Genomic DNA, 11,523 nt, shown 5'->3' on the forward strand with positions numbered 1-11,523 from the left:
TTAGTGGAAATCCCTGCACAGTATTGCTCTGTGTTCCAACCAGCATCTTCCTTGGTGACACTCCCTGGAGTTTCCATTGTCCTGATTCCAAAGGAAACCCAGTCCTTGGATTTGCTGGCTGAACTATTTCACCAATCCCTGAAGCCTGGGGCCAGAGCGTCCTGCAGAGCCGTTGTTCCTGAACTTTGGGCAGAGGTAGGGCTGCACACATGCTTCCCAATGCAAAGACCAGGTCATGGATCTTGGTTCCACCCATACCCCAGTTGCCAGACTTTGAAATTCTTCCTTAACCTTCTGATTCTGTTTCCTCAGAAATGGGAAGTAATAATACTCATTTCATAGGGTAGCTGTGAAGGTCAAATGAGAGAATATATGTAAAGTATTTGATAGTCTGTGGGCCGTCAATAAAAGTCATTTCCTCTTTTCCTTTCCCTGTGGGTCAAGTCTTAAAATATTTCAATTCAAAGGCTCTTAGCTATTAGAAGGAAGTAGTGGCGTGTTAATATCCAGCAACAAGTGATGAAAAATTGAGATTTTGCTTTGGAGACAAGTTGTGTGGCTTCTCGTTTGCGGCAGATTTCCCTCCTGATCACATTTCCTTTGAACAAAACATTAAAATTCTTTGACATTTAATGAACACACTGATGATCTGAGAAGGTGACCCAGGAGTCTGCTAGTAACGGAAGGTGGGAAGTGATTATTTGCTGTGCTTAATCCCTAAAGCAGATCAATAGAATGGAGATAGTCAAAAGTTGATAGTAATGTCTTTTTTTCTTGTTGGACAGTTTCCAGGGAAGAGAAGGTACAACACTTTCCTAATATAAGCTGGCCTTCAAGAAAACTTTAGAAATTGAAATAATACAAGAAAAATGAGATAGAACCATGGGCTATGAAACTTTATAGAAGTTCTTTTCAAAGACCATCAATATGGGGGATCCCTGGGTGGCGCAGCGGTTTAGCACCTGCCTTTGGCCCAGGGCGCAATCCTGGAGACCCAGGATCGAATCCCACGTCGGGCTCCCGGTACATGAAGCCTGCTTCTCCCTCTGCCTGTGTGTCTGCCTCTCTCTCTCTCTCTCTGTGACTATCATAAATAAATAAAAAAAAAAATTAAAAAAAAAAGACCATCAATATGTAACAACACACTGAAAACAACAAAAATTAGGCATAAACCAGTAACCTCTCTGCATATACTCTCCCCATTTCCCTTTGGTTTTCCTGTTTTTCCTTTTAAGAATATATTGTTTTGTTTTATTTTATTTTATTTATTTTATTTTAAAGATTTTATTTATTATTTGAGAGAGAGAGAGAGAGAAGGAGCATGAGCAGGGGAAGGGGCAGGGGAGAAGCAAACTCCCCACTGAACAGGGGGCCTGACGACTCAGGCTGGATCCCAGGACTCTGAGATCATGATCTGATCAGAAGGTAGACACTTAACCAACTGAGCCACTCAGGCACCCCATATTTTTAATTTTAATAATATCTATGAAGTTTTTTGACAAAAATTAAGGCAAAAATGAAAATGATGCATAATCGATCCCTCCTATGTAGGTAGCCCTTCCTAACATTTGAACAATAAAATAAAGCAATGTTTCCACATGATTAGAAAATTAAATACAGAAAAATACAAAGGTAAAATAGGCATTTATCCTCAACCACACTCCAGGCTCATCTAGTTTTTTGTCCCCCAGGTAAGTCTGTTTTAGAGTTCCTTGGAAAACTTTAGCAAAAAAACAAAAAAACAAAAACAAAAACAAAAACTGTCAATGCATATACCAGCCTCTATGTATCTTTCTAAATTATACAAAAGAGACTATACTAATTACATGATTATCCATCTTTCTTTTTCAGTTATTGTATAGGATGAATTGTGTCCCTTAAAATTCTTATCTCAGAGCTCCAACTCCTATGAATGTGACCGTATTTGGAGATAGGGTCTTTAAAGAGGTAATTATGGTAAAAAGAAATCCTTAGTGTGGACCCGAACCCAATGTGACTGATGTCTTTATAAGAAGAGAAAATTAAGACGTACAAGAGACACGAGGGGCACACATGCACAAGACTACCACATGAAGAGGCAGTGAAAGGGTAGCTATTGACAAGCCAAGGAAAGAAGCCTCCAGGACTTTGAAGCTCCAGAACTGTGAGAAAATTAATTTCTGTTGTTTATGCCACCCAGTCTATAGCATTTCGTTAGGGCAACCCTAACAAAGTAATACAAATTATTGGTATATGTTTGTGATGTATCCATATCAGTGCTCCCAGATTCCACATTTCATCAAATTATCACAATTTCTTTAAACCCTGCCTTATGGATTGACATTTGCACTGACTCCAAGTTTTTGACTAATTCACACCAAAGCTGCAGTAAATATCCTTGCACTATCTTGGCATAATTTTGTAAGCATATCTATAAAGTAAATTTCTAGAAGTTAAATTGCTGGCTCAAAGTATAAATATACACATACTTAATTTCAATACTTACTGTCAACTTGCCTTTCAAAAGTTTCCACTTCTGTCCAAGGTGTGGAAAGATGCTGTTTCCCCCACCCTCTTGCCAGCATCAGATATATCAAGCTTTTAAATTTTTATCAATCCAATGGTTAAAAATTAGTGTATTGTTCTGGTTTGTACCTATGAGTAGGTCTGAGCATTTTAGAGAGTTGTCAAGAGAACAGGCTCAGAGGCCAGATCTTGTGCTTGAGTTCTGGGGCTGCCATTTCCTAGCTGTGTGACCCTGCCCAAGTTGTACATTAGGCTCCTCTGCTGTCAGATAAGGTAACAGTGGAACCTACCTTGCCAATGAGATCTTACAAGAATATCATGAGTGAAGGAATGCCAAATGCTTAGAACAACGTTAGGATACAGTAATCTCCAAATTAACGCCAGCTCTCATTCATGTCAACTGAAAGCATAATAACGCCTGTATTCTGATTATTTGCATTACTGTTCTTGCGAATGCCCTGTTTTAGGGACTGAGTGTTTGTGTCCCTCCAGAATTCATATGTCGAAACACTAACCCCCTAGTATGGCTGAATTTGAGCTGAGGTCTCTAAGGAAATAATTAAGGTTAAATGAGGTCATAAGGGTGGAGCCCTGATCCAATAGGATTAGTGTCCTACTAAGAGAGACTAGAAAGATGGCTCGCTCTCTCTCCCTGCACTCATGCAAAGAGGTCATATGAGCACACAGAGAGGTGGTAGCCTCCTACAAGCCAAGAGACGAGGCCTCAGAACTAACCAACCTGCTGGCACCTTGATCTTGGACTTCCCAGCCTCCTGAATTGTGAGCAATAAATTTCTGTTGTTTAATCCACCAAGTTAATGGTATTTTGTTATGGCAGACCTAGCAAATGATTGTACCAAATTCAACTTTTCTATACAGTTAGTCTTTTCCTGATTGATTTCTATGAGTTCCACTCATCCATGCCACCTTCACTGGATTTATAAAGACAGACATGCTGACTGAAGAAGTGTGAGGATGTGCAGTATTGGCTTCTAGGTGGATCCCCAGCCAGGAGCCTAGCTAGATGCAGCAGAGAAGGACCTACTACCACCACTGTAGACTGAGACTGGGAATCAAGAAGTGCTTGAGGTAAAACATTAAGGCTCACCATTCTAGATTTAAGGACATATGCGTAAATTCTGGTCCTCAACACTAGCACACGTATGACATTTCACAATCTCCTCCAAAGACTAAGAACAAACACCAGGGCACCTTCTCTTGACTTTGAATTATTTTTTTATACATTTCTATTAAAGAACAATATGGAGACATCAGTTACTTCCTACCCTTGTTCATTTCCACATCAAAGTCTTGGTACTGAAATGTACTTTTTCAAATTTAAATCCAAAATTGTAATTTAATGCAGAGCAATTATAAGTAACAGATGCTGGAAGGTTTGCACTTTTTGCTTCCACAAGAAATATACACGTTGGATCCAAACTTTTGGATATGATATCCAAACTAAGCTAGGGGCTGGAAATGAGAGATTGCTAAATTTAAACCCAAGTATATTAGCTTTAGAATTGGAAAGTATGGGGAAATGGGGAAACCAGACACATAAAAACTGCACTCTAATTGATGGACAGCCCCACTTGATCGGCGCACTGGATTGCAAAGGTAAGGTAAGGGGGCATCATGGTAGAGACACAAACTTCAGAGCTGAAGTGCCATGGATTTGAAACCCAAGCTTCACTCACCATATGATCTTGACCAGGGTAATTTGCCCTCTAAGATTGTTTCCCCAGCTACAAAATAAGAATGATGTTATCTACCTCACTGAGTTGTAACAATTGGATAAGTCAATGGCTAGAAAGTACTCAGTCCCATGCCTGGCACGTGCTAAGAGTTTTGCAAATGACTTAATACCCCCCCCCCCCCAAGACTTTCTCTTGGTAGCCGAACACCTTATTTCTAAGTTTTTGTAATCCAGCCAATCCAGCTCCATATTCATCAACCAACCGTGAAGTGCTCATTGAGTTCTAAGTGCCCCATAGCACCCATACCAGGAACAAAAGGGAAAAATAAGACCCTCAAGGAAGTGGGGTCCTAGCCTCCTTAAGGAAGTCAAACACAAATGCACAAATGAAACACAAATTTCATGCACAAAAGGAAACAGCAAATGAAACAAGGCAGGGAAAACCAAAGAAGTCAGACCATCAAGTGCCGCTGGAGCTTGAGCCTGGACGTGTTTGGATAGAGTAGGAAAGAGAATGGTTTCAAATGGTCAAAGTAGATGTCAATCACCAGTTCAGCATTGCAAACAAGCTGAGTGTGGTCAGCTGCTCCACTGACCATCTTCGCAGACCACAAAGCAGGCTCAATCCTCAGGAAAAGCAGCATCGCAGGCACAGAGTGTGGTAGTGTGGACTCAACCCAGTTAAATCCCCTCAAGTTTTCTCTTACATGTGGCCTTAGGAGAGGGAGGATAGAAGTTTCCTTTCCTCTGACGTACCTCATCCATACCTTTCCTGTGGCATTCCAAGTGTGTGGTGTCACTCACTGTTCCCATGCATGTCTCCCTGGGTAGTGGCAAATCTCACTGGGGCAGGGAAGGCACTTTCTTTTCTTCAACACCCCCCAGAGCCAGGAGTCCTGGGCTCTCAGTAACTGTCACCTCCATGACCAAATGACTAAAATAAATACATGAATGAATGGAGTTCATTTGTTCTCATGTATTTTATGTCAAAGACCAGGACAGGTAGAAACAAGGTAAAATGAAAAGTAAGGAAATACAAGCCAAAAACCCGATCATGAGCAATGAGGACCCAACAGATCAGGAACTTATTACAATGAGATTTGTATCACTTCCTACATTCTTCATTTCCTCCATGGCTCTAGTTCCTGCCAATGAAGTTGCAAGAAGTGAAAGAGCATTTAGTTTGAAAACATGGAGTTTTGTTTTCAAAGGCAGTGGCGGGAGCCAGAGAGGGTGTTGTGGGTATCATTGTTCTACAACAAGGTGCCCCCAAAACTTAGGTTTAAAATAGCAGTGTCTTCTCTCTCACGATTCTGTGGGTTGACTGGCCACAGCCAGGAACGTCCAGTTTGGGGGCTTTTGTGTGGCTACAGCTGGAGGACAGCTGGGACTAGGGTCACCTGAGGACTCGCCAGGGCTGCCTCTCTGACACGGCTCCTTCCTCCCCCGCCTCCTCCCATGGGTTTCTCACAACCTGGTGGTCACAGGGGAGTTTCACAGTCTCCACTGCAGCCAGCCTCTGAGAGGCTGAAAGGGGAGGCTACCAGGATGTGGAAGGGCTGCTGAAATGCTGGTGTCATTTCCACCACTTCTTACTGGTCAAAGCACTAACGGGACCCAAGGGGGTAGAAAAAGGGACTCCACCTTCTGAGGAGGAGCAGCAAGTTCACATTTTTTTTTAAAGATTTTATTTATTTATTCATGAGAGACACACAGAGAGAGAGAGAGAGAGGAGCAGAGACACAGGCAGAGGGAGAAGCAGGCTCCATGCAGGGAGCCCGACGTGGGACTCCATCCCGGGTCTCCAGGATCACACCCTGGGCCGAAGGCAAGCTAAACCTCTGAGCCACCAGGCTGCCGCAAGTTCACATTTTAGAAGAACACACAGGATAAGATATTCCTGCAGTCAGCTCTGGAAAATATACAATCAGCTATCATCCTTCTGAAGAGCCCCAGCTTAGCCAAACTAAGGTGACAAAATGCAGAAACCTCCCCAGGCCCTAGCTCCCACTGCCATGGTGTTTGATGGCTAAATGGCAGCGAGACCTTGAGACAAAGTCTCTCCCGTGGGCTCTCAGTGTTCCTAACAAGGCCCTTCTGTAGCTGATGAAGCTCCTCTGTCTACATGAGACAAAGGTGCCCTTTCTTCCAGGTGGATGCTGTAGGGGAGGAGACCTTTTCTCTTTTTCCCTTCTAGTTTCTTTGACTGGTCTGGTAATTAAACTGACATAAGACAGATTAACAGGAGAAAAACAAATTTCATACATGCAGGAGCCCCAAAGACATGAGACCTGAAGACAGGCAATTGAGGCTCATACGCCATCCTGAGCTAAGGAGAAGGGGCTGGGGGCTTGAGGCTCCAAAGGGGAGGAAGATAATCCACAGCGAGATGAGAAGAACAAATGTTTGGTAGACAAGTGTTTGCCATGCCATGCAGATAACTCTTTAAGATAAAAAATTACTTTGGCATTAGCTCTCTCCTGGTGCCAGGCCCTGGATCTAAATTCCTTCAAGGCAGCTCTGCCCTTTACATGCTTTTTATCTCATTCATTCTCACATGCCCTATGAGGTGGGCAGTAACAGTAATAATATCAACAATAATAGCAAATAGTCATGCAGCGCTTACTATGTGCCAGGCATTATAGGGGAAGAAGGTTAAGCAGCTCCTCCCGAGTCTGCTGGGCCTTGGTTGTCTTCAGCTCAAAATAATCCACATGCCAAAGGGGAATATTTTGGGGGTGGTGAATCCTGCTCCCCCTCCATGCACAGCTTGGGAAGGCAGTGCAAGCCCCTCCCCCCCCCTCCACTGGCAGCTGCCTTTGGACGCACCTACAGCTGAAAGAGCCTCTCCCCTAGCATCAGGCTCTGCAGGCAGGACATCTTCAGGGACCAGCGGATAACCGAGTGAATGAATGAGCAAGAAACCTCTCTGCTTTCTTTGCAACGTGGTGGCCTCTGGAGTGGAAGTGGAAGAGTAAAGGGGAGCTAGATCAGAAGAAAGGATCCTCAAGGCATTCAGCTCCCACAGGGGCGGCTGAGACCCATGCCCGACACGGCTCCTTGAGGTGACAGTGAGGAGGAATGACAGAGCATTTGCAGCCGAACAGAATGCAGTTCAATTACAGCCAGGAAACCGGAGCTGGTGGCAACTAGCTAATCTAGGAAAATAAAAGTAGAAAGGACCGTGTTATTTATAACCTTAGCAAGGCAACGCAGCCAAAAAAATATTGTCTAAAGTATTACCAAAGAACATAATTTTTCAGATACACAGTTACTTTTTCAGAAACATATAATTCACCAGGGTGATTTTAAAACACTGCCCTTTGCAGCCATAAATTACCATTTGTGGGTGTTTGACTTATCTGTCGTCTTATTAAGTCGGGTCCCCCGCCCCCCCAGCGCTCCAAGCTACAGCTATCAGTTTATGGTTAAACTTTGGCAGGATGTTAGCTCTGTCTTCGTGGTGGCTCAGAAAACTAACCAGCTGCACGTAGAAATTTTTAGATTGCATGTCTTTAAAATTCCTTTGCATATAAACAGAAAAATGAATTTTATACGTATATAAATGTTTCCCCTGCTCCAGTTATCGAAAACTTGACTGACTGTTCATCCAGAGTGCCACAGCAGCCTCTCTCTGGGCTCTTCCACAGCCGATATGGTCTCAGCCCCCCCTACTAAGAATAACTTAAGCAGAAAAATGTGCTTTCCATAGAATCCATGGAGTATCGGTTTGCATCAGGTGAAGCAAAACCAGAATCCCCCAAGCCTCATGGACTTGGAAACCTACCAAGTCACTTCAGTCTACCCACCCCGTACTTCTAGGTATGTAAAAATGTAAATATTTTATTTTATAGTTTATATGGGGTGTTTTATAGAGCAGAGAAATCAGAACACCCCTAACGTGACACCGTAAACCCACCATGCTCTAATACCGTGCGGCTGTAGCCCTCTCCTTATTCCCCTTATCAGTGATTAAGGGCAGCTCCTACACGCATGAAAGCTTTTGACATTCCTCACAGAAGATGCTGGAGAAAACTGGGTTATTGGAGTGAGTGCGTGGATGTGAAAAACAAGTTTGAGAGCCCTCCCTCTCCTAAACTTGTAAACTTCACCTCAAGAAGTTCACAGAGAGTTGAGGGCAGGCGCCTCGCATGCTAAGAGCACCGTGTTGTTGTTACCCTAATAAAACCACTGGCTGAAATTCATTCCGTGCCAGGCAAGCTCTTTACATGCTTTCTATCTCATTCATCCTCACACAACCTACGCGGTAGGTGCTAACAGTAATAATGTCCACAATAACGGCAGAGTCATGCAGGGCTACTGTGTGCCAGGCACTGTTCTGAGTGCTTCTTGCACCTGGACATTTAAAACAACCCAGTGAGGCAGGGATACTGATTGTTAGGAAGCTGAGGCCCAGAGAGATAAGATAACTTGCTAAACTTCACATAGAGAGTAAGTGATGGAGACAGACTCTGAAGCCAGCGCTCTTAACTCTTACTGGACCCATTTCACAGATGAGGGAAGTAAGGCACAGGGAGACAATGTGATGGGTGTTCATAAACCTGGTAGGCGGCAAATAGGATGCCACACCAGGTGTGCCTGGTTCGAAAGCCCAAGTCTTATGATTGACAACCCAACATCCTTTTAGCTTGAGAGTGACTCTGCCTTTCATTCTGAGCACGGCAGCTGCTGTTCACCTCAGTTTGGCCTACCCTGGTAGGACCAAGCACAATACCATGAAAGAACAGCTTTAAGCAAGGATGAGACAGAGAGATAGGTGCCCATGTTATACCTATATAGAGGTAGAGCACCCTCTCGAATTTCAGCTCGGTCTCTAGCAGATGTAAAACATTACGCTGCATCAATAAGCCATATCTCAAATGCCTTTACCAGACTTTTCCTCAGAGATGGAAGAGACAATTAAGGCTTTTGAGGAGGGAGAAGGAGGAGAACAGAAGTTAGCCCCAGACCTACCAAGTATCGCAGCCTGAGGCTAAGCCATGTCCACCTCTGGGATTCCCATATATCTAAACATACTTAATGAGCCAGTGGGGCTGGGCTGCCAGCAGGACATTTGCACAGGGACTGAGAAGCCTCCTGGGAGAGCTCTCACCCTAACTGGGAAGGGGATCAGCAGACAAGCTTGGACCAGTGACAAAGGCTTAGTCACCCGGAAACAGATGCAGTTCTGACTGAAGACCAGGGGTTCTGTTGCTCACACTGGTCTCCACTTCGCATCTCAGAGAAGTGGTTACCAGACAGTAAGAGGCAGAAGAGTGCTGAATTGCTACCCATGGAACATGGCAGTTTGGATCCCTGGAGACGCCAGTTCATTGGTCTTGTTTCTGGGCAAGAGAGACAGCCCAGACTGGCACTTACGGTGGTAAGGGCATCCCTGTCCAGGGGAAGCAAGCACCCAGCACAGCACTGGGGTGGAGCAGAGTAGCGAGAGCCAACAAAACTCCTTTGAGGAGTGTTTTCCACATTGCCCAGACCAGTAGAATGGGTCTGTGCACCACAGTCCTTTGGACACAGGTAAGAAGAGAAGGAAAGGTACAGCTCTTGGTTAAAAACCAGGACTGGTTCCAATCTTCCAATTATTCATTCATTCATTCATTTATTCAGCAGGTACTTAGTAAGCACCTATTATATGCCTGACACAGACAACAAGGATTCAGCTATTTATAAGACAGACATGTCTCCAAATACACCCCTCTACGCTCCCTCCTGCTCCCTGCCTTTGAGCCATGTTAGCTTTCCTTCAGCTCTTTCCTTCACTCAGGCTCCATATTCACCACTCCTGCTGTTCAGAACACTCCATCCAACCTTCATGTGGTTGGCTTCCCTTTGTCTTCAGTCTCAAGTTAGAAACCACCTCATTGGAGGGGCCTTCCTGGCCACCCTATTAAGTGGGTCCCCCCCGTTGTTCCCTCTCACATCACATGTCACATTTGCATAAATGGGAATGCAGTTGTGTTTTTGCCTGATTATTCATCCTCTAGAATGGAAACTCTACTTCGTCCCTCATGCCAGCTTAGTGCCTGGCAGACGGGAGAAGCTCTATAAATATTTGTAGAACAAATGTTATTGAATGGACCCCATTTTATATGAGTCACACGATGGTAAATGGCTGAGCTCAAGATCGGTGTTTGGGGGCACAGTGCTAGACACTTTCTGGGGAGGCACAAAAAAATAAGACCTTGTCTTTGCTTACTTGGGTCCATCTTATCTCATATTTACATATGTACAGCTCTATTTCCTTATAGGAGTATATATACATATATAAATATGAAATAGGATGGACACAAATGAGCTCTCCAGAGAGGCACCAACATCTGCTTTGAGAGTGCAGAGGACGAGGAGATTAACTTTGCCTGTGATTAGGGTGCAGAGACATAGGTACAAGGTCATCAGTCAGGGACGGGGGGCTGGAATGGGAGCCTCCACGTGGTAAGAAAATTCTGCTTAAAAACCAGGAAGTAGGAAAATAGTAAGTAATCTGGAACATTTCTCCAGTCTTGCCTCCATCTCTCGTTAAGCCAATCTACCCTCCCCCAGAAAACTCCTTCAGGAGACCTGAGCTTAGATTTCACATTTGCCAGGAAACCTCTGCTATGGACTGAATTGCATCCCCTCAAAAGGCCTATGTTGAAGCCCTAAGCTGCAATGTGGTGGTCTTTTGAGATAGGGCTTCTGAAAGAAGACCGGTTCAATGAGATTTGAGGATGGGGCCCCCATATTGGGATTAGTGCCCTTATAAGAAGATTCACCAGAGAGCTTTCTCTCTCTCTCTCTCTCTCTCTCTCTCTCTCTCTACCATATGAGGACACAGTGAGAAGATAGCCTTCCACAATCCAGGGAGAAGGCTCTCACCAGGAAGCTAATTGGCCAGCACCTTTATCTGTGCTTCCAGAACTTTGAGAAAATGCATCTCTTTTGCATAAGTCATCCAGCTTTGGTATGCTGTTATGTTCTGTTATGCCTTCCTTGACATGCTAACCTCCACAGCTGCACTAGGCTCTCTGTATCTCCTCTCCAGAAGCATTGCTCACACTGCATTGTGACTCTCTTTCCTTTTCTGTACCTCCCATTAGACTATTTTCTCTATGAGGACAGGGACATTGTCCAGCTTCTTATGTCTGCTCTCTTATCTCTAGTGCCTAGGACAACAGCACACGGTAAGTGTTCAATAAGTGCTTACTGAATATGTGCTCCAAATTCTGTACGGCATTCCAAAGAATACATGAAAATATAATGTTAGCTACCTCTAGATCTGACTGCAGAAATAACTCATACCCCTGCCCTTTTACAAAATTTGCTAT

General features: G+C 44.1%; 1 long non-coding RNA gene across 1 annotated transcript; it reads right to left on the bottom strand.

The window, feature by feature from the left end:
* Positions 1-5,872: 5,872 nt before the first annotated feature.
* LOC140603384 (uncharacterized) lies at positions 5,873-7,359 on the bottom strand. Its single transcript, XR_012006360.1, has 2 exons — positions 7,031-7,359; positions 5,873-6,113 (listed from the first exon to the last, which is right to left on the bottom strand). It is a non-coding gene; the product is annotated as an uncharacterized lncRNA (long non-coding RNA).
* Between the last annotated feature and the right edge of the window lie 4,164 nt (positions 7,360-11,523).

Source organism: Canis lupus, chromosome 14 (genome assembly GCF_048164855.1).
Source record: "Canis lupus baileyi chromosome 14, mCanLup2.hap1, whole genome shotgun sequence".
NCBI lineage: Eukaryota > Metazoa > Chordata > Mammalia > Carnivora > Canidae > Canis > Canis lupus.